The sequence below is a fragment of the Dermacentor silvarum genome, chromosome 8, assembly GCF_013339745.2.
Source record: "Dermacentor silvarum isolate Dsil-2018 chromosome 8, BIME_Dsil_1.4, whole genome shotgun sequence".
NCBI classification, from domain to species: domain Eukaryota; kingdom Metazoa; phylum Arthropoda; class Arachnida; order Ixodida; family Ixodidae; genus Dermacentor; species Dermacentor silvarum.
Genome location: NC_051161.1, coordinates 47,514,978 through 47,537,117, shown reverse-complemented (window position 1 = coordinate 47,537,117; position 22,140 = coordinate 47,514,978). Strand labels below are relative to the sequence as shown.

The 22,140-nt window shown below is 46.9% G+C and overlaps 1 protein-coding gene across 1 annotated transcript in view; it reads right to left on the bottom strand.

Moving 5' to 3' along the window:
* Window positions 1-21,448, bottom strand: part of LOC125939703 (serine/threonine-protein kinase NLK-like) — a 94,249-nt gene extending 72,801 nt beyond the window's left edge. The window contains exon 1 of the mRNA XM_049671822.1: window positions 21,071-21,448. The gene's annotated coding sequence lies outside the window, so the exon portion shown is untranslated. The remainder of the gene's footprint in view (window positions 1-21,070) is intronic.
* Between the last annotated feature and the right edge of the window lie 692 nt (window positions 21,449-22,140).

Genomic DNA, 22,140 nt, shown 5'->3' with positions numbered 1-22,140 from the left:
AGAAACTCGGATTATTTTTTGCATTCCGCCTAACTGTATAATTAGTCTTAATAAATTAATCAACTTCTCAAACATTATAATTACATAATTAGTCTTAATAAATTAATCAACTTCTCAAACATTATAATTAGATGAAAAGTGTCAATGAGAAAAATTGTAGAGCAACACGAAAAACTCCCCGATACAGCTTTCTGTTGCTAAATAAGTGCTAGATAAAAGTGTTTTTCCCAGCGTGAAAGAAGCCCGCGAATACACGCAAAACTGCCGCGCGACTAGCCGTTCGAGGCACTTTGCGTGTATTCGCAGGCTTCTTTCACGCTCGAAAAAAAAAAAAAAACATTCTGTAGCACGTATAGAGCAACAGGAAGCTGTATCGGGAGTTTTTCATGTTGCTCTACAATTTTCTCACTGACACTTTTCATCTAATTATAATGTTTGAGAAGTTGATTAATTTAATAAGACTAATTATGCAGGTTAGGCGGAATGCAAGAAATAATCTGAGTATCTCCAAGCGACGGTAAACAAAATTAGCTTGGTTCTGTCCAGCTACGCGGCATTTGCATATTTTCAAATCTTGGTGCATGATAGTTGGGACACCCCGTATACGCGGATCTCGGAGCCGCAGATATTATAGGGTGGCGCCGTCACTCGCTCCTGCAACACTGCCGCGTTTTACGGCGAGACATCGCGCGGCCTTCCATACATCCGCTGCATCTTTCCGAGCGCAGACTCGAGAAATGTACGCCGAACGCGAGCGCGCTCGAGCATCCAGCCAAGCGTTGCGTGTTGCGGAGTCATCGCTCTGCGGGGCGCGACACTCGGAACCGTCGGCCGCAAAATGGAGGCTGCCGGCCGAGGAAAAAGGCTCGCTTTCTTTTAAGAGGGGTTTGCGGGCGAAAGAAACACTTTAGACAGGTGAATGGATGTTATAGCAAAAAACAACAAGAAGAAGGCTGTGCAGGAAAGGTATAAAGAAGAGTGGGGGAGAGAATAGACGAAGAGTGGCCGCGATACGAGGCGTGAGAAAAGTGGACCCTCCGGAAGAGTCTCCCGCCGCGATAAGTAGCGAGCGCCGCGCCATTTGCAAACTGCAGGCAGTGACCACACGTCGGCGGCGGCCAGCGCCGCCGTCGCCGCTGCACGTCGCGACACATGCGAGGCATCATCTAAACAGGTCCTCCTCCTCTTTAGTGGCCGCAGCCATGCTGCCTTCTGGTTTATAATTTTTTTTTTTTCCCTCTACTTCGAATGGAGTTTTGTCACCGCGGCGCCATCCGGGAAGCGGTGGCGGAACTCCAGGTGCGTGCACGAATGTCTGTGTGTCTGTATGTGCGCGGATGCAGACGTATGCGAGATTGCGTACGTCCGTGCGTGTGTGTGTGTGCGCGCGTGCTTTTTAAGTGTGTATGTGTGTATGCCCCTTCGCAACTTCAAATGCGTTTGTGTGTGCAGATGTGTATTTGCCTTCCGTAGCTTTTAAGTGACAGTAAAAAAAAAAAAAAAAAAAAAAAGCCAAGTTAAGATAAATGAGCAAATTACTCTTCTCGGACAGTGAAGACATCAGTCTTGCCGTGTGCGAGAGAAAGCGCAAAATTATGAGCCAGGCTGCGACGGCAACGTCAGCTTCGCGCACTAGATACCTGTGACGTCAGGGATGTCAGCGTCTGCTCGGGACTAATTAATGCATTGGCGCTTAAAAAAAAAAAAAAGGCTATGTCACATTCTAAAGAAACCACAGGATAAGTCTATGCAGGGGTTTACGATGAGGCCACCCACGAAACCATTCTTAGTGTGTTAGAAGTAACAGGACTTGGTGGCACGATATATCTCTGGGTTTCTAGCTACCTACAGATGACATCATTATATACGTGCCGTGCTCACCGGGGATGGCCCAACAGACCAGTATTACAGTATCCGCGGAGTCCTTCCGGGCGGCGTACTAAGCCCCGACGCTTTTTTAATTTGGCCCTCAATGGACTAGTGGAGAAACTATTCCAAGCTCCGTTCGACTCTCTATGTCTACGCCGACGGCATCTCTTTGGACGTCGGGTGTGACACGGATTCATCTTCGCGCTCTAGTTGTGAAGGCAGCCTCATTAAGGCAGAAAGTTGGGCTAGTTCGTAACGAGCATAATAAGACATGATTACTACAATGTAAAAAGAAAGAACAAGGGACCACGCTACTGACATGATGCTACATTCATAAACAAGGACTGGAGGTATTGTAGGAGAAGTGAGCAGTGGTGGCATTTGCACGGAAGCCAATGTCCTGCATACGGCATATCAATCAACGGACAAGTGATATCGTTCAGCAGATGTCACCGGTTCTTGGGAGTCGTGAGTGACAGAGACTTGTCCTGGGGAACCTATCACGTGAACACACAGTGACACACACACACACAGTGACACACACACACACACACACACACACACACACACACACACACACACACACACACACACACACACACACACACACACACACACACACACACACACATATATATATATATATATATATATATACACGTGAAAAAGCAGCTGACTTTTTCATTTGTGCAAGTTCCTTTCAGGAAAGAACTAGGGGGGGATGGGGGGGGGGGGGGGTCCATACACCCTATGTTACTCCTGCACAAGGTGTTGTTTGTTGGATTCCTGCGGTATAGCCTACCTGCTATATATCCAACACCTGCAAAACTAACTTGCGTATACAATTCAGAGCATTTAGGCCCTATCCTTTATGATATGCCTTGGAATACCACATAGCTCGTCAACAGCTGAAACTCCACACTATTCAATCAGAACGGACGTCGCCGTCGAGACAATGCGTGCACATGTGATGCACTTAGCCCGGACCCCTTCCCACCACCTCGCCAGACTCACCGTAGAAAGACCCCGCACGATATAGTACAACTGCGTGCGCATATCGTGCCTCGCTTACATCGGGCCCGGTCAGTGCTTCCTCCATGGTGTTTGTGCCGTCCTTAAGTACACCTCACAATTTCATGACTTGAGAAAAAAGTCAGATAGCTACCACCGTCTGCACTAAAGCAACTCAGCTTACCCCTGTTGTATAGGATAATTACAGAAACCACGTACACATCTATACTGATGGATCGACTTGATCGACCAGTTCTGGAGGTGGCGCTGGGTTTATAGCGACAGGCGGAGTAACTGCGATCTATATAATATATATGCACGTCACATGTCACGACGTTTATACGGCTGCAGAACTCACGGCTTTGCGCAGTGCACTGCAATTTATTGACACAGGGGGTCCTGGTAAATGGGTCGTGTTTTCCGGCTCAAGACCGGCTTTACAAGTTATGCAGTCCCTTCTCCGACATGGATCCCACGAACAGCTGACCCACGAAACCGTCAAACCTCACCACTACGTCAAACAAAAAGGCCACGAAATTATTTTCCAGTAGTTACATGGATCCAAATGAGCGGACATGATCGCGCAGACGAAAACTGTCCAAGCGTCACGTCAAGAAGAACCACAGCGGGCCCATTCCTCTTTCCAGGACAGACGCTGCAAGGCAGCTACGTCACCTGGCACGCACGCTCTCTTTGAGTGGAACTCCCAAAATATAAGACGCACCACGTTGCACGAAATGAACCTTTCGCTGACGCTCCGCCCGGGCTTCATCGACGTGAGGCATCGCTTCTGTGCCGGCAAGTGGGTGGGAGTGGCATTCACGAAGGTTTACACTTCTTTGATTGGAATGACCGAAAGTGCCGCGTGCGACGTCTGCGGCAGCGAAGAGAACATCGAACATTTATTGTGCCATATTGTCGTCGATTTCAGTTGCAAAGACAAACAATATCTAACGCATTGCGACGACTGGACCATCGGCCGCTGCCCTTGCAGGCGCTACTCGAACACCGCCCCCCTCAATCGTCGGATCACAAGGCTGTGAAGGCACTTTTGTCCTTCTTGAGGAAAGACAAAAGTCTCTCTCTCTCTCTCCCTCTCTATCTCATCTTTCTATTTCAATTTTGCTCTCTCCAACCAAACGCTCTTTTGGGATAGCCACCATGACGCTCTTCTGGGATCGCTGCCCCTTCACCGTTTCTTTCCTTCTCCGTTTCTTTCCTCCTCGCCCTCCTCGTCCTCTCCGCACAAAAACGGTCAATCACAATTACCTTGCAATTCCAGGGCGAAATTCTGACGCATACCGGCACTGCGGTTTGCGCCTAAATTAAAGACTGGCCTTCATTTTATCTGGTAATATTCAACCCTTACGACTTATTCTGAAGAGAATATTACACGATTCTTAACTGACTTACAGTGCTGCCCTCTTGAGTGCGTGCGTGTGCGCATGCGTGCGCCTTGCGTCTCTTCGAGTGCGCAATCTCCGACGATTTAGTTAGAGCACGAACCCTCAGGTTGGTTTTCGTGTAGTCCGGAAGTGTAGAAAAGCCTGCCCATGAAGAGCCTGCACCGTCGTTGCCGGCGGTATTCGAATGTTGCGAACAGTGTGCGACATGCTTGAAAATGTTCGCAACGCTGCTGTAAGGACGAAAGTCGCGCGCGTACCTTATTTTGAGAGAGAGAGAGAAGACAAAAGGCAAGCAAAGACAGGGAGGTTAGCCAGTGTAAGTACCGGCTGGCTACCCTGTGCGGAACGCACGTCTCCACAGATTGGATCCACGTCTGCAACTCCGTCTTCCACCAGGGTTACCACAAGCGGAAGCAAAGCTTCTGTGTCGCCTGTGGCTCGGCGTGGCATTCACGAACGCCTATTCCATCCGACAGCCTTATTGCAACGATAGCAAGGGAAACAGATAGTGACTTAGACGAACGGCTGGATACGTTCAGAATGCGCCACGGGTCTCGAATGCTATATATAGCCATTGTATACGTTCTCATAACGTAGTAATTGCACATGCGACTATACTCGTGTAAGTAATGTTCATGGACCACGGGAATGCTTAAAATCAGTTTTAATACACGGCAGTGAGTTTGCCTCACTAAACATGACAGAGAAAACTCGCTGTATTAAAAAGCACTGTTTAGCCGGCTTGCTACGCTGCAGGTAAAATGGGACGGGCGAAATCAAATGTACCTAAAAGATGATTGGCAGGAGAATTACAACGAAACAAAGTTCCAAGCGATGAAGGCATGTAATTTTGTAATCTCGACGGTTAATGCGAAAAGAAAAAAAAAAACGACATCCTTGATGAGATCGCGTGTCACAGTTTCGAGAGCGAACAAACCTGACAGATCATCCTAAGTCTCCACGCAATGTTGTATCCAGGGGGTGAGTATAGAGATGCTTCTATTATGGGACGCTTTGTACGTAACACACCGTACAGCCCGCTCTATGCACTGCAGGCGTTCTGAACGCAAACCGCTCAGGTAAATTGCGGCCATAAAACACGATAGTCTGGCCGCTTGACAGCTTCGTGGAAACTCGTCGCGGCCTGCATGCGTGTATACACGGCCATGCAAGCGATCGAGCCGCAGCCTACAAACACTGCCCACTATATAGGTGTACGCACACCCGGCCGTTACAGTGGCCGCAGTACATGTCGCATTAGCCGCGTGAGTGGGCCGCGATGGAGTGTAATTGCCCTTCGCACCGATTGCTACGGAAAAGAAGCGTGCAAGGAGGCTGTTCTCGCGCAGCGCCCTTCGCAGTTAACGGCAGCCGGCCGCTCGCCCAAGGCGATATACGTACAGTTCGCAGAGGCAACTGGGTCGCGACGATCTACCCGGTCACTTTGGTTTTATTCCGTTTCGAAGGTGTCCTCTGGCAAAGCCTTAACTCTATGCGTACGCGCACGCGTGTTTGTCTATATACTGTATATGCATCACGTGAGCGTACCTGTCTTTACTCCATCCACATTGTACCGCACCTCTATAGCATGTATATCATGTTTTTTTTTTGTTTGCTTTTTTTTTGGCGTACAATCCGCGAGCTGTGCACATGCCGCGCGACATGCTCGCATGCGCGTCGCCTTCCTATATGCTTAGCACGCATTCGCCACTGTTATTCTCATGTGAGTAAATTTAGCCACTTTATGAATTGTCTACGGACCTCTTGTAGACTTACTTTACTCAATTTATAGACTCGTAGTTTTGGATTGACACGTCTATACGCTGTCTTATTTAGACAAAAGACGTTAAAAAGTCAATTTCCTTCGGTTTGTTATGGTATATACATAGCCTTCCGAACGAGTTGTTTGCAGAAGACCTGCAGATATTTGTCTACAAAAAATGTGTGCGGTCACAAGTTTACAGGCTGCTTATAGGTAATCTTATAGGCTTATAGGTAATCCATAGAAAAACGTGCACAGAGCGTCTACAGAGCGTGTACAGCTGCGTAAATTGTATAATTACAAGTTACAGCCTCTCGCCCTCTTTCCTTTTACAGGCATACGCATGCGCATGGCAGCCGTTAAATGCTTGAAAACGACGATTATTGGACTGATTGTGCCGTCGAGGTCACCCGTCTCGTTCTTCAGTGTGCACTTCTCTCACATATTCCTGTATGTATGTATGTATGTATGTATGTATGTATGTATGTATGTATGTATGTATGTATGTATGTATGTATGTATATATATAGTATATATATATATATATATATATATATATATATCGCGACAAGGTTACTTGCGAACGCATATACACCTGGTGGTATACCCTTCTCAGACTTTGCTCATTATGTAGGAAGACTCTTCACTTGTTTTTCTCTCTTTCGGGCGAGGATAGACAGGCGGAGGAGGTCGCGTAGCTAATGAGACCGCGTTGCTAGCACTCGACCATTGCAAAAATTACGGATGAATTTCCACGGGCAACAGGAACTACTGAAGGCGTGAAAAACTAAGGAATAACCACAATATAAATTATTATATCACGATTTGTGTAAGGGTAGGATACGTTGCTATGGCGATAATGGCAGCAAGTGACCGAAACATCGAAGTAAACCATGCCCCACACTACACACACCCTCTCCCACGAGTTCCGTGATACCTCCAGTGGCCATACATGCATCAAGAGCGGGGCGACACAAAACGAGTGACTGGAGTCCTGACCGACGCGTTTTCATTTGTCTTCACGGTTGCTTGTCAGACGCCATCGTTGTTCGATGAGCACAGTAGTATAAGAGACCCAACAAACCGTTTACGATATTAACTGCAAATACTCAAAAATCATCAGGTTAGCAGATACAGACAAGCTTTCTGCTCCCTCTGTTACGTTTCTTTTGAAAGCTTCTGAACATTTTGAGTGATCTTCCATATGAAACAAAACCATGGGCAAGGCAGATGTGATGAATGACACGAACCAGCCGAGCTGTCAAGTGAAACGGCGGGCAGTGAACAAGTCCCGAAAGAGCATCACTCTGTCAGCAAAAGCACCCCATTCGATCCACTTCCTTTCCAAACTCTCTTCCCGGCCGGCGGCACGAAAGAGCCCATAAAACAAGACGAAAAAGAACTTAGCAGCCAAGATGAACAAACGATATGAGACGCTTTATTGGCGAACTATGTTCTGTAATGCGTAAATCTTCGACGCTTCGGACATTAGGGGGACCTTTACAGGCTTTGCGGCGAGCAAAAAGAATAAGAAACGTCGCACCCCGAAACAGCGAAACGCTAAAGAACGCGGCTTATAGCGACACCGCACTGCCGGTTGGATATATAAAACTTTTCGCGGTCGTCAATGCGCGCCGATGTTTACAAGCGACGCCGTCCGCCGCGCTGCTGCGGAGGAAGACGCGTGCTCTAGAAAGGGCAATAAACCTGCACCCCCCCTCCCCCCCGTCCCCTCCCTCCCGCCCACCCACCACCCGGCTTCTCCACTATTTCTTCTCCAGCAGAGCAGCATGAGATCTCGCTTCGGATTCACGCGGAAGCGACGGTGGCAAGCCACAGAGGGGGACGGGAGGGGGGGGGTGAGGGGGGGGGGCACGATTTATATAGACGCCCACGGCCAATAAAACTCGTCCAAGCGAAGAAGCATAGAAGTGCAAAAGGTGGAGGATGGGGAGAGGCCAAGGGGTTGCTTCTGGCGGCTGCGGCATTGCTGCCTGCCGCCCGCTGTGCGAACTGCCTCGGGACCCTTCTCGGCAACGGCACTTCATGGCCAGGGCAAAGTTGAACGCAAGACGACGGAACGAGCGGCCACATTCTACTATAGGCTGTATAGAGAGCGCTGCGATGAAAGGGACAAATATGGGCGACGCTCTTATCGTGGTCCTTTGATACTTAATAGACGCACGTTAGGTCCCTCTTGGTCAATGCAATTCGTCAACTAATAGATTTCTTGTTTGATTACCTCGCATCAGTTGGCTGCCTCCCAGAAGGATAACGATAATTTAACTACTGTAGTACATCGTAGAAAAAAAAGAAGGAAAAAACAGCGGATAGGTCAAGGTAACCACGCATGCATATTGGACAAGTTGGGCTCCAAAAGTGAATTTCAGATATCAAATTGTGTGTTTGTCTAGTACTTTTTTTTCACTTTCTTTTGACCTCCTTCTACACAGCCTTTCTGTTCCCTTCTCGTCCCTTGCAGAGTAGCATGCGGGCGAATGCGTATGCGCCGGCAAACCTCTCTGCCTTCGAATAAGTATAGCGGCCTTTCTGATGCGGACATCTTTCATCCACTGCATGACTGTCAGCGTTGTTATACGCTCAATTCGTACGCTCCACTGTGTGACTGTCGGCGTTATACGCTCAATTCGTACGCTCCACTGCGTGACTGTCGGCGTTATACGCTCAATTCGTACGCTCCACTGCCTAACTGTCAGCGTTGTTATACGCTCCATTTGTACGCTCCATGCAATACTGTCAGCGTTGTTATACGCTCCATTGGTACGCTCCACTGCGTGACTGTCGGCGTTATACGCTCAATTCGTACGCTCCACTGCATAACTGTCAGCGTTGTTATACGCTCCATGCAATACTGTCAGCGTTGTTATACGCTCCATTCGTACGCGCCACTGATTGTCAGCGTTGTTATACGCTCCATTTGTACGCTCCATGCAATACTGTCAGCGTTGTTATACGCTCCATTCGTACGCTCCACTGCGTGACTGTTGGCGTTATACGCTCAATTCGTACGCTCCACTGCATAACTGTCAGCGTTGTTATACGCTCCATGCAATACTGTCAGCGTTGTTATACGCTCCATTCGTACGCTCCACTGCGCGACTGTCGGCTCCATTTGTACGCTCCATTTGTACGCTCCGTGCAAAACTGTCAGCGTTGTTATACGCTCCATTTGTACGCTCCGTGCAATACTGTCAGCGTTGTTATACGCTCCACTGCATGACTGTCAGCGTTGTTACGCTGCAGCGATAGCTCTGATAACACGCTCACTGCGACTAATTCACCTCGAAAGCCGCAGTAAAGAGCAAGCGTTTTATTATGTGAGGCTAAAATGAAAATTGGTAAATTTGATTCCGCATCTTCCGCGGGGCATGACTCGCGACTGGATGACGACTCAGACTGCCTATCGTCTATAAAGTCTCGTCCGGCCCATCGCGAATCACGCCTGAAAACAACATTCTGCGACAGTGTGTATAGGCTGCCTGCCGCATGCAGCGGAGTAACATTTCGTTCGCACGTTCCGGGAAGCATATGTCTTAAGTCCCGGGAATGTTTTAGCATACTGTGCTCGAAAACTGATAGATGGAGAGGGATAAAGGAGAGACTTAGAAAGCGTTTGAGCGCCCCCTTAAGACAATAAAAGAGCAACACCAAAGCAGTTGTTACTGAGGGAAAATATGGTGGTGATTAAAAAAGAAAGAAAGAGAAAAAGCGAGAGGAGGAGGAGGGTTGTGCGGACGCCACGCGCTGCCAGTATTCTTATAGTTCGTATTCTGTTAGTATACTTAGTCGGTTTAATCGAAGCTTTCTTTGGTGTTCGTTAGGAATGATGCAGTATAGGCGTCTCTAATATGGCCCCTGCGACTAGAACTATATATCTTCATAGGAATAAAGTGGCGGAATGGTCAGCACTCTTCACCAGGGATAAAATGTATAGATCATTCTTGTAAACGTAGGTGACCTGGCATATCTATATATGCGGTTTTCTTTTCTTTTTTAGATTATACAGAATTTTTGAAGATCGACTGCAGCAGGTAGCGTAATTGTATAGCCCTTGTTCTGGGTTACTCAAAGCGGTGGACATTACTCTCACGAGAAATCGTAATGCATATTCGACCAATTAATGAAAAATTCACTAACTTTTGAATTAATTACTTCACGGCACATATTGCAAATTACAAATTGTAGCCGGTGAGTTTGCGAGGCCTCATGTGTCAGCTTGGAACGACTTCTAAGGATCGCATGGGTTTCAAGATGTGCGCCATGGAACTTGCGGCAAGAATGCACTATTGTTCTACCTAGTTTTTTAACAGATCGCTGTTTTATGGATTTAAGCACAAAAGTAACTGGAACGCCCATGTATTTCGTTGCACGCTTTGGGAGCCAATATTTCGAAACTGGTGTCATTCTGAAGATTCGTTCCACGAGGATACGCCTTGCGAACTTACCGGCTTCAATTCTTAAATTTGAAGATGTGAAATAAATTAATAATCAGAAATTTAATTAGTCATTCTTGATTTAGTCGATTATGCATTTTGATTTCTCTTGTAAGTAATGTCCGCCTCTTTGAGTAGTCCAACTCAATCGCTAGAATTGTGCTATCCGCTGCAGGCGATATTTTAAAATTCTGCATGGTCTAAAAAGTAGTATTAATAAAAGAAAACATTGTATATTGTAGAGCTTGATCGTGCCGATGGAGTAGGTCGATATTATGCGCTTTACAATACAAGCCATGGATATGCATGCCTCTGTATGATTATTTTCTCATCGTGATGTCTTCATCATACATAAGGAAGTTGGAGCACACGTGATCGGTGCGCGCGCATATTCTTAGTCACAATTGCGACTAAAACTATCTTGAGACGAATCGACTCTTGTATAAACTGGCGTGCATAACGCGATGAGATGGCGCGGGGCTTTAACGAGCTTGTTTATACAACGGGAACTTCGTCCGGGAAGGCGTATGCGGCAAATTCACACCTCGTGGTTGAAATATACTTTCGCGATAGCTCGATAACGTCTGTCGTTTATGTCGGTTTTTTCCGGACCACCGCATAGTTTTCTTGCGAAGAACGCCTGATATGCTAGCACTCCTCGTCCCAACAACTATAGTTTTTCCCGACCGAGATTTAGTTTAATGACACAAAATATATTTCATCTAACACTGCGCAGTGCAGAGAAGACTATAGGGCTTGGCGCCAGCCAATCAGGAGCAAGAAAGGACCGCCTATTCCAGAGGAGTGTAGAATCATGACTCGCTCATTGTGTGGTGTTAATCCTTCCGTGAAGCTTTTCTATTCAGCAGGCTTCACGCGGAGCATGATCAGAGCCGGACAATCATGGTGGACGGTAATAAATTAGGAGGAATCTTGGCAAGGACCGACATTCCATTCGCTCTTTTCCTCAAAAAGTATGTCCAACAGGTGAACTCTGAGACTGCACCATATTGGCCGAAAATCTTTGGTTCCCGGTATACTCTTTAGTCGATGTGCAACTGTTCGGCAGCTCTGCCGTGGCTCTGCCTGCAAAGCGGGAGCACTAAAACCTACCGCGTGCCCTGACTTGTCGATCACGCGTTGGGCCGACTCATTTGCCTTCAGACGTATTACACAATGCTTCCTCCCACAGTTATTTTCTTAATATAATCGGACAATGAAGGAACTAGTTCTGCGTATCTCTTCTCTCTTCAGATTGACTAACGCGCAACGGTAAGATTGCACTCTAACTCTTTCTATGGAATTCACGCGATGAGTATTATGCTGTTTCGAGGATGAATTGGGGTTTTCGGGGCAGGTAAAATGTTAAATAATTTACACCCTTACAATAAAAAAGGCAGTAAATCGGTCTATACCTCACACCCTTTCACCCAAGAAGGGTGTATGGGGTAGTATCGTTACAGATTGATTTACACCCTTTCCGCTTTTAAGGGTGTAACTTATTTTACACTGTACCTTGTCTGGTCTTTATGCGTTTTCGATACCCTCATAGGCACTTATACATTGTGTTTTTCTTTTTTTTTTTTGTTATTGTTAGGTTGTCTCAAATACACCTTAAACGCACAGCTTTAGCTGTACTGCGCAGAAATGATGATATCAAGTATGTAAGTTTCACGACGCATCGTTATTATTATAGCTCATCGCGCGCGCACGTGTATGCAATACGACGTTCTATACCCGCGGTTGGGGCGACGAGCGACGCGGACAAACGCGCGGTGACGCCGCTAAGCGCGTCACATGTAGTCGGGGCGGCACAGATCTGGAGAGGAGAGGCTGCAGCCCGTGCCAGCATATCAAAATTCATGAGCAAGTAGCGCGGCGGAGACTTCCGCGCAAGGTATTCATCCTTCATCTATATGTGACCGCGGGCGCTTTCCTTTCGTCAGATTCGTTTCTTAGATTTCTTTTTTCTTTTTTTATCTGTTGCTTACCGCCAGTCCCGATCAGATAAGCGCGTGCATGGCAGCAGCGCGCAAGGAGGCAGTGAGACGATGTCGAGGAGAGATATTTATATGCGGGCGCGCTGTTTGTGTGTGCGCACGTTTCTTGATACGACCGCGACCCAACGCCGCCGGTCGGGAAGCGCGCGTCACAGAGAGGCCGTTTCTTTCCTCTTTATAACTATCCTAATGTTCTTATATGTATACCACCGCTCTGCCATCACTGTATATATACAACACTCGTCGCATCAGCGTATAATGCTGTGACCTGCGTTTTTTATTCTCACAGCGTTGAAAGTTTGCTCTTTCCGGTGTATTCGCTTCAATTCGAATTTCACCGCAACATCGCATTTTTTTGGGGGCCGCACGTTAAATAAAGTATTTCAAAGCTTTTCCCAGATAGAAAAAAAAAATTGAGATATAGACCAACATCCTATGCATCCGCAACCCCATATCAAAGAAGGATAGCTCCTGCAGTGCTGTAGACTTGTTGTTAAGTTTAGAGCAATCTGTCGGCAATTAAATCTTCCGACACGTATTAGAGAATTAAACTTGACTAATAGAAAATAAAAATAAAACGCAATCCTGTTGCTAAATTTCAGTAATAACAAGACGGAGATATTAGCGCAATATCTTCTAAACATGTTAGAATAAAAACGCAAGTAACAGTATTGCCTTCTTTTTCTCTCTCTCTCTTTTTATTTGCTCCTTGCCTATTCGAAACGCTCTATCACTTCACATTAAACACCTTTCATCACTTGGTACATTATACAAGAAAAGTGTTTTCCTACTTATTGAATTGGTAAGTTGCGCATTTGTCTTTCTATATATATATAGGATATTGTTCATCGTTTATAGTTTTAGTTTTTTTTTTGTCTATTTCTGCGTTGATATCTTTGTTCTACTATAACTAGCTATGCTGCTCGTTTAATTCTGTTTTAGCCATTACTCTGCAACCTTTAATAGAATGCCTCCTAACAGCCTTGTGTTGGCCTTTCAATCCTATAGTGTTCGTGATGTGTTGTTTTCTATTATAAACCTATAATAAACCCGATTCTGATTTTTTATTCTTCTTCTTGGCGTGTAAGGGGAGTGGCTTTAATTCTTGCCTCTATATATACTCGTGTGGCAGTTCTGGTTATATAGACATTCTGGACGATGACATCTTCGCACATGTCCGGCGCATATATAAGTATAAGCTGTCACATGCAGCTGCTATATGTTTCGTCGGTCGATGCTTATTTTACGCGGGCTCTATAGCTATTAGGCGAACAAACCAGTGCGACGTGACGTGTATGTGTTATAGAGTCACGCATGCGCAATGCCGAGCCCTCGTGTGTAGAACAACAAAATCCCTGTCATTGGCGATGCATGCCGCTTTAACCAGCGACGCATTTAGCGGTCCGAAGTTAATGTCTATATATAGTATAGCTGCATTCGATGAACAGCTGTCTTTGTCGTGATACTGCTTATTATATCGCGATGCATCCTCCACCCCACTGACTTCGTTACATATAATGACGATTCCGTAATTGCAGGAGGAGTGAAGGCGCAGGGAGTGTGTATATTCCTGAGGCAGCGGAGTACGACGGCGATTAATTGTCATGATGCTTGAGCTGTATTTAGCAGACACGATCGAGGAAGCGATGGAACGCATGTCGTGAGGCTGAGAGCGAGCGAGTGAACGGAGTTTCAACGCGAAATTAAAAAAAAAAAAAAACAAGAAAAAGAAAACCACCTAAATCGCGGGGTTGAACGTCGCGAGACTGGATACACATTGGGATATGAGGGACGCCCGTACAGGGAAGCGTTCTGGATTGATTTTGAACTCCTGGAGTTTTTTGACCACCGTATAGGAATGCGGCCATGCCGCGGTCGGGAATCACACCCGTGACCTGGTGTCCGGCAGCACAACACCATAGCCACTGAAGCCGGCACGGCGGGTAATGCGGAGGAATTTAGTGTGAGTGATTCGTTTAACAACCTACGAATCACTCAGTTAAATGTACACTCGTGTTCTGCTTTGAATGTTTGTAACAGTGTTACAAGCACTCCAAGGAACGCACCGAGTCTAAATAATCATCCGACCCGTCTTATTAAAATTACTCGAGAACCCATAGTTTAGTTCATCAACAGATTCCATCAAGTTCCACAAGCCGAAACCGCCATCATTTACGAGGCCATCGCCTATATATATATATATATATATATATATATATATATATATATATATATATATATATAGGGTGTTTACAACTGTCCCTATTTTTAGTCACAGCGCTGCGTCCCGTCTTGACCCATGTCATAAACGTATACAAGCGGATTCGTTTTTGCCGTGGTTCTAGTTCGGTTGCAGGATCTAGCCGTTCACAGAATAACGCTATATCTGTTTTGGTATGTAGCAGTCTGCGCCAGGTAACGTGATATGGCAGGACTTAAAAGCGTGTGCCACTTTGTTACAGTCACCGAATGGCGCCTCCTGGCACTGACAGGGTCCCTCGTGGCCAAACTACCAGCTCCCACTCCACCCCCTTGCGTGTGGACGCCTACGCGTCCCAACGTCGTCCCTACTAGAGTTGGCAACCCTACGTCCATCGGATCGGACGGTTTTGGCGCACGCGTGCTTAATGTATGCGACCAATTTTTTTTATGTTGCTTGTAAGTGTCCCTTTAATTCAGGTATGATTCTGTGCGAACAAATGATTGGTGCCGTTCGATCACTTGCGAAACGTCTAGACAACCATGCATATCTGCTTACGATGCTATATACAGGTCGGCGTCGCCCGCGTCTTTATATAAGAGTAATAATAAACGTGATCCGCGGTAAGAACACTTCCCAGCCTCTCGTCGCGCGCCCCATATACGAATAAAACCGGGCGGACGTCACGTATACGCACGTATACCTGCTCTCAAAGCCGGCAGAGTTCAGGGATGACCAGGGTAAAAAAAAAATCAAGACACGTGGCGCGCAGGACGGGATGTTCGCGAGGATTAGCGACCAACAGAGTCTGCAAGCTGGCGCCGAGACAGTTTTGTTGTTGCCGTCGTCTTGAAGCGCAGCAGGATGAAGGTTAAAAAATTAATGAAGCGAAAAAGAAACCGTGTTTCAAATGTGGCGATAAGGAAGACTGGCGCGCCAGTGCACGCAGCTGTATATATACGTGTATATAAACGCTGGGGCTTTTTGAAATGACGAATCAATCCATTTGCGTTATATACAGTCCGTGAGAAAGGATGACAATAACAAAAAGATAGAAATAGAATTGCACTGGTGCGGGAAAAAAAGCCGATCTTCAGCGCGCAGTCACGGAGGCGTTATGAAGAAAAATGAAGTGGGATGATGGATCGAGTTTCCTTGTTCGCGGTGAAAGCTGCGTATCTATCTATCTATGTCTATACAATGTATACACGCTGGGGGGCTATAGATAACCTCGTTGCTTGTCGGAAGTGCGTAAGCCTCGAAATGTACGCTATGTATTTACACCTCTGCATGAGATATATCCCCAAACAGACGCAGGAGGGGGGGGGGGGGTGAGGTTGCAAAAAGAAACAGCTGTATGTATAGCCCATGGACCTGCCGCCGCTAGGCGTCTCTGTACTACATCCTGCAACGTCTGTAGGTGCTGCCATGAAGCGAGATGCGATCAGCTGACATGATTCCATCTCTTTCATTGCTTCTTCTTTTTTTTTATCTATACATAAGGCAGATGTAAGTCTTTCACCTGTGTTATAGGCCTTCGTGGTGTGCGCTCGGTAGGCTTTAGAGTGATATGTATGCCGGATGCGTTTTGGACTGCGGCGGTAATTTGACGGCTCTTGTGACGGCGGGCTATTCCTGACTGCCACTTTCAATTATACACTCTGGAACACGTGAGTGCGGTTTCAATATCTCGCTCTCTCTCTTTTTTTTTTTATGCAGCGCTTGCTTTCGAGTCAAGCAGTCAGACGGCTTTCTGTTGCTATAGTTTTGTTGTTATTTTGCTTCTTCTTATTCCTTTTTTAACTTTGATACGTTATATTAAACTGCCCACCACGTAGCGCATGCCGTTTCATATTGAGGCGGTAAATTAACTCGTGTGACGCGCTGTGAGCAAATTCCGGCTGGATATCGCGCTTCTCTTGCTACACTGTAGACGTTTCGTTTCCGGAACGTAACCGGACCTAAAGCATGCGACTACATACAGCCACTGTAGTGGTGTGCAACAAATGTAGTGCGACATGATTGCTCTGCGTCGTACATAATATATATATATATGTATATATATATATATATATATATATATATATATATGTGTGTGTGTGTGTGTGTGTGTGTGTGTGTGTGTGTGTGTGTGTGTGTGTGTGTGTGTGTGTGTGTGTGTGTGTGTGTGTGTGTGTGTGTGTGTGTGTGTGTGCACATTATCATTACTCGCGTGTCTGAAGTTAAACCTACAAAAGCAGTCCCGCAAGGAATGTTCGATGAAGATAACTATGCAAATAATCTGATTACACTCTGCGAAAATGAGAAACGAAGAGAAAAACAAGAAGATATAAAAAAAGACAGCCATGCTCTGCCGGTACAGAAAACGCCTCGAGCAAACTGAGCGATTAGCTTGCGAGCAAATATAGTATATATAGCTCGGCATTGGCTTTAACGAGATGCCTATAGATGTAGTTACGAGTTATAACCAGAGGTCGCAAACAGAGACTCGCACAAGGAGGTAAATGCAAACGGCAGCAAGGTCGACACGCTATCGAAGAAGGCGAGAGAGAGAGCATATAAGACCCCGATAACGATATACTCTAAACGAATTAAGCCAGGCGCGTTCACGAGTGGAGTGTATGTATATACTGATTGGCGCTTGGATAACGCGCTGAATCACACAGGCAGCCCTCGCGCCACCGGGAGGTAGCGCGAAGCGATAAGGGTAACGACAACGCGCCGTTTAATACTCCCGTTATCGGCGCCATCTTCGGGCCACCGCTGGCGCACCACGCACTTTCACCTTTTGATATCGCTTCAACGCACTTTCTCTTCTGTCTTTGTTATCTTCTCTTTTTTTTCCCCTCACGCTGTGTCAATGGTGGGAGGTGTGGACTGGCTTAGATAGCAACGTTGTGATTGGGTCACGCTGTGTGACGTGAATTTCGGAGAGACCAATCGCGTGTGACGCGCCGACGAACGCCCAAATGTGACGCAAGATGTCTGGGACATGGCTTCATACGCAGCAGACGGAGATATCGCGAAGTGAAGCAGACGATTTTATCAGGAGTGTAGACAAGGCTGTATCTTCTCAATTGGGGCCGCTGGTAATGCGAAAGGTGATTATGCGGCCACCGTGTAGACTATTCGATGGTGGTTTATCAACAAAGAAGGCGTTTCCATGCACTTTAATTTTGTGGTGTCTAAACGGAAACTAACAAACAAATGTCCTTTCTGTGGTGGTCACTCAAACCTCTACCATTCTACGTGGGAATGCTCCAAACCACCCGGCTTACCTAGAACATCCAACCCCTCCCCATCCCAGTGAGAAGCCGCTCTTTACAGCACAGCCTTCGACGACCAGCGATACCTGATCGACCGGGTCAGCCGGATAGCAGCCGCAAATGGGACCCTCGACTGAAGGCTCCACCTTCTGGGACTTCGTTACAAAACATCAAATGAAGTTTTCTACTACTACTATACTACTACAACATTGAAGAACACTATATTACTTGAATATTTGCAAAGTATTATTTCAAGACCTTGTTTTTTTTCCCTTATGTGGCGGGAAGAAAGTTGCTTATACTGTATCGGAGTAACCGAAGGCCAAAGCATTTAACAAACTTCGCGGCCAAACCACAGCTCCGCTATACACGCCAGTTTGACCTAACGGATTTAATGTTATTTGTGCGTGCTTGCGCAGTTTTTTCAGTGGAGAAACTTCTCAAGACTAGCTATATAGGCTGTCTCGCGTTTCTTTATAGAATGCAACGATATCCTTGTTTATTGATAAACTGTAAACTATAGTCTCGAGCAAACCGTGGATATCCATGACGTCACAGGGAGTCAGTGCGAGATCTTCAGTGTGGCGTCACCCTGTCTCTATATATTTCTCTCTCAGATTTTTTTCATGCCTTTTCTGACTTATCAAGCCTGCGCGCACGGTAAGACCGATATTTTTGGTATCCCAGAAGTGTGTGTGTATATATATATATATATATATATATATAGTTTACGAATCTTTTTTGACATAATATTCCTCATCAAGACCTTCTCAACGAGCGCGCAGAGACAGCGCCACAGACTGAGAGCTGCATTATTTGATCCTTATTACCATCACAGTGCTTCGATATAGCTTCAAGGTTGGGGCACATCGTTCGATCCCACGATGAGTTATTGTTCTGATGATTGACTTTTGACGGTTGATTGTTGAAAACTATTCGAACTGGCGATGCGCGGAATGCGTGATCTCTTCAAAGTACGCTTGTGCATGGGACGCACCTGAAATGGCTGCGGAATTCTCTTTACGCGCTAGAGTTATCTCTAAATTGCTTGCCACCATGTCGTTACGGCAGCCATGCCGGAGGTCCTCTATCTATACCATGTTGAATAGGACGAACGTGCCTTTATGTAATGAGATCAGCACTGTAGCTTACCTCCTGCAACGTTCTATATACGAGCTTGGAGCTGCACCACATCCTCGGCCTACGGCAAAGCACCACATATATGTGTTGCACGCCACAGAAGCGCTATATACTAGCGTTTCTGAGGTTATACGCAGGCCTCGCGGAAGCTTTGTGAACATCTATATTGCGTATGCGTGTGACTTTATGCGCTATTTGTGTGTTTATGTGGTCACTGTGTTCATCACCCGGCACCTGAAGCAGATTGCTATAGGCGTTAATTCAGCCAGGCGATCACATCTCCAGCATATATCATTGAAGTTTGTATCCCCCTCTCTCTCTTCCATGTTAATCGAATTCCAATATGGCGTCTCTGAAGTCAAGCGCAAGCCACCTGCCTCATCAATTGGCCCGAACGAATGGGTTGCATGGGCGAAAAGCAATGCAAGCATATTTGAATCGGTATCGGCCCGATTGTTTGCGGTTCTCTGGAAGCACACACACAACTTTATGGGGAACGATATAATACGTAGTCCATCTCCAATCAATGTAGACATTTCCTTGTAGCCATAAGCTCGCAGAGAGACCAACAGAAAAAAAAAGGAAAATGTGTATCTATCCCGTTCGACTCCAAGAGAACTCGCAGCTCAACCTATACACGCGGTCATTTCAACCGATCCACATGTTGTGACGCGTACATTAAATGCCTGTGGTATTCAGTCTTACAGGACGTGCTCTTTGCACTGCAGTGAAACGGTGCACGCAGGAGCTATAAGAGACAGCCCCTCCGTAGAAGTAGAGAGATAACTTCCCCAGTCTGTGCTCCTTCTATTTAAGTATATACACTTTGATTTGTCGCTGTTGGGGAACGCACAACTTCACGTTCTCCAAAGTGTCTTGCTATCACATCGGTCCACACGCAGAGTGCGCGAACTGCGACACGACTGGCAGCAGTGCCTATAATTTGAATTTGGCTTGCGCGTCGTACGTGGCCCCAATGGTACAACAGTATCCAATGATGCAAATGTTTCGACGCGGAAGTCATTTACAGAACGCCTTATCAGAGCTATCAGGTAGGAAAAATTTTAGTGGCAAGCACAACACTTCGTACCAACTAAAGAAAAAGAAAATGATGCCGCGACACAGCAGAAGGGGGGAGGGGGGGCTGCTGCCGATTGAGGAAGGGTGATAAGCCTACCATGAATAAGTGTCTAATGGAGCAATAACCCTCGGTTGGGAACGCTGGATTAATGTTAAGGAGCAGCACTTTGCATTGGCTTCTTGCCGATATTTTACGGCGCAAAGTAAATTAACAGCGTACATACTTCTCCTCGCGACAGACTCGGGTCCGCGGACTACCGGAGATCTGCAGTGCAAGATAAACGAAAACACTGCGACTGCAACCCACGTGACACTCACATGAGTCGTGCAGCCGTAAATCAACGCGTTGTGGCAGCCGGATACTTCGAGGCACGGCATTAATGAATTGCAGATGCGGCGATATCGTCGAGATGCACCGCCGCCGTAAACATAAAACAGCGCGGCAAGAGAACGCTTGGCGCGACAGAGCGTAGACCAGGTAATGATGTTATTATAGCATTCACGCACAGAAACAACACAGAACGTGAACCGAACCTATACAGCCTCCAAGGTGAACAAACTGAAATGGAAAACTTGCAGTCGATATTTATAACTAATTATCCAGGATTGACTTCTTCCTACCCGGAAGAAACGAAACTATAAAGTGTCACACGTTATCACGGAGGGGAGGCCGCGGAACACGGCTCGTATATCTATAGTGCGATACCGCTGGTACCGAGGAGGTAACTGTCGGGAGGCCTTCTTATAAGCACGAAGAGATATCGTCGACGAGAGTTAGTCTATAACTGAAACCATTTTCTTCATTTTTCTCTTCACAGGTTCGGAGCGATAAAAAAAAAAAGATAAGATATAGATACAAGATGCAACAAAGCCGTGTCTTACCTTTGAAATCGACCGTCGGTGATTCCGGAGCACTGGGTGACGTCGCACAAGTCGCTGTTGAAGTTCAGCCGCAAACGCGTAGTCTCCGGCGCTAACTCGCAAATCCAAAAGTAGACGGCGGTATCATGTCGGCGGGCCGGCACACAGACACGACGCACGCTGCAGGACGCTCTCGGAAAAAAAAAAGGGGGCGATCTCTTCCAGTACTACGTTCGTCGTCGTCGTAATCAGCACACAGACCGCCACCTCGCGCTCGCAATGCTCGCGTTACACTTCTCACTCGCCTCTTTGCTTTGCCTTGCCCGGGCCGAGGAAAGAAAGGCGCGCACCTCAACTCGCCGCACCGGCTCTCTAGCGACTGCGCCGCGCCAAACGAAAACGCAAAAAAGGAGCGACCGATCGCATAACGAGGCCGCCATGACCGCGAGGCTCCGCCCCCTCGGTACCTAGGGGGCGGAGCCGATTCCCTAGATTCTATCCCGAGATGTCCCTGACAGCGCCGCCGCCGCCGCCGCCTGGCGCCCCGTTTCTCTCCGTCGATGATTTTCTCCTTTTTTTTTTTCCCCGCGCGCGCACTTTGCCTTCTCCGCCAGAGGCCGTTTCCTCCTCTCTGCCAAGACTGTTAGTAGAGTGACCTAGAATATGGGAGAGTGTCCAAAGCGCCGCGCGAATGCATGGGAGGAGCGAGGGCCTTTTTGTGTGAACTCCCGCGCCGCGGCGCTGCTGTACCGGACCCGTGGGCTTTCTCCGCTGCGGAAGCCGCGTCAAGGCGGCGGGCGTCTGCTACAAGCCTGAAATTTTGGTTGCTATTAGCCAACATCGCGATAATTTGGGATATATTAAGTACCACGTCACCGCAAGGTGATACCGCAGTGACTCACCGGACAGAGAACGCGTTTGCCGGCTGTGAATACGGGTATTTTGTCTATTTCCTTCTAGCTCGCTTGGTCTGCGCTTACATGGCTGTTTAAGTAACGCATTCCGCGCGCTTACTTCATTTAGTTATGCGTGGAATGAGCAACGTGAACGTGCTGCAGAAGAAAATAAGCTGGAGACCGCGATAATAAATA